Here is a 2,318-nt window from a genome sequence, read left to right as displayed (position 1 = left end):
TTGCAGTTCAATGCCAAACAGAGAATTCTCCACTAATGCAATTAATTCCTTGGATTATTAAACAAATTGTGATTTATTTTTTGTGTGCTTTTATCACTATCAAGAGATAATTTCTTAGTTGTAGGTGAACAATGAAGAAACAAAGGGTTTTAGGGTGCAAACTAGTGAGCCCTTTAGGTTTGGAGACACTTGCAACAAAACCCTCCAATAGATCGTCCACTTGCAAACAAATTATTTTGGAATTTTCTGCATAAAATAATAATCCAAACTCAGGAAAATTTTAATTTATGCAACAGTGGAGGCAACACTGTGAGATTTTAAGGCAGAGATGAAACTTTTTAAAGCAACGTTAAGGGCTTAGTAGCCACAGGAATGAGGATGGCAGATCCGAGTAAGGCCTCAAAGGCTTGCGTTAAGGAGGTGAGGGGGATTTGAGGGCAACGCAACCCGAAGAGGGACTACGCGAAGCCAAACAAAGGTTGTTATAGGCAGCAAAAAGGGGAAATAGGGCAGCGGATGAGGAAGACAGGCTTAGGAGAGGAGCTGCGAAGGAAAGATGAGGAGCGAAGGAGGAGGAGTTGTGGTAGGGTTAAGGGATGTAAGGTAAGGTTTTGGAGGGGCTGCCGCAAGGGAAAAAGGGAGGAGCTACTGGAATTTCACAACAGGGATGCCATAGGGGTAAATAAGGCCACGACAGGGGCTTTGAAAAACAGCGTTAGGCCCCAAAGGCTCAAAAATTTGCCTAATGTCACAAAAAAATGGCTAACTTCAGATCTTTCCCTTTCACTGAATAATCTCGAATTTTTGGCCCTGCAAACAATATTTGGGACAAGATCTTGCCTTCCAGAGCCTAAGATCTGTCTCAAAACCCCCAGATCTCTTTGAAAAAATCTCAGATCTGAAGATTTCCTTGGCTGATTTCTCAGATCTATTCTTGCAAACAATCTTTGAGCCTAGATCTTGCCCTCCAGAGTCTAGATCTGGCTCAAATCTGAAGATTTCCTTAGCTGATTTTCAAATCTATACCTCCACAGGTAAAAATTGAAATGCCCAAGACCCAATATAGACACAAATAGAGAAAATCTCAAAAACCCAAATGTTAGAATTCAAAATTATGTTACACAAATCTCAGATCTACGCAAATAAATTACATATTTACACAAATAAATTACAGATCTATACAAATAATCTACAGATCTATCAGATCTGAGGAGTATGAGTCCAACTCCGATCCCAGATCTGATTATCTAAGGCTCTTAATAACCAGATCTATCAAATTTTCCATAAAAAATTAGATTTTTTAAATTTTAAAAGGAGGTGCTAACTCGAAACCCTATGTGTATCACCAACAAAATCTTATCATAAGCCCAGAGCTAATTTCGCTAAGCTCTTCAGAAAACACAGATTAGGAGTTGGTTGGTCCAACTGAAAACTTCCCCTAATGCCCGATGATCTCCCTCAAGATTTCCCTACAAAACTCGATCCAGCGATTAAAAATAGAGCGACAAAATAATAATAAAATTTAGACAAATAAAGATACCTGCTATTACGTTCAAAATTTAAATTATTATTTAAACCCCAGCCACTTAGCAAGATCCCTGTACTCAAATCATGTTAGGAAACCAGCTCACAAAAAGATAGAAAAGATAGATCAACGCCTTAGAATTCAGTCTCTTCGAGGGGGCAACCTCCTTTACATTACACAAATGAACAATTCTTGGATGATACAAATGACTAAAGCTCCCTTCTAGATATAGGAGTCTAAGGGGTCACAATATAATCAAGCCGACGTAACAGTAATAACATAAGGGCACAAAAATAACAATAGTGGGTTTCTATGGGGCATATTAATAACAATAGGGGCACAATAATAACAATAAGGGATACAATGACAATAGTAATGAGGGGCAATCACTAGTATTATAGGGGCCTAACATGCCCCTCTCGTTCCGAAAAGCATTGTCCTCAAAGCTTGAGTAGTTCTAGATGCTTCTGTATAAAATTCTCATCCTCCCATGTGGAATCTTCAACGGATAAGTTCTTCCACTTGATGAGATACTCCGAAATTGATCGATATCGTAGCTGTCGAGTTCTTACTTCTGTGACTGCTTCCGGTTCCAATATGATTTTTCCTTCCTCGTCAAGTTCTGGAAATATTGTTGAACTGGGAGCTTGTCACCTATAACCTTCTTTAAACATGAAACATGGAAAACTGGGTGCACTCAAGAAGCTGCAGGAAGCTCCAATTTGTATGCCATAGTACCAATCTTTTGCAACACCTTGTACAGACCATAATACTTTGGTGATAATTTATCATC

The sequence above is a fragment of the Pinus tabuliformis genome, chromosome 5_2, assembly GCF_031772625.1.
Source record: "Pinus tabuliformis cultivar Carrire ecotype Pingquan chromosome 5_2, CPIR1, whole genome shotgun sequence".
NCBI classification, from domain to species: Eukaryota; Viridiplantae; Streptophyta; class Pinopsida; order Pinales; family Pinaceae; genus Pinus; species Pinus tabuliformis.
Note: the sequence above shows the minus strand (reverse complement) of the source record.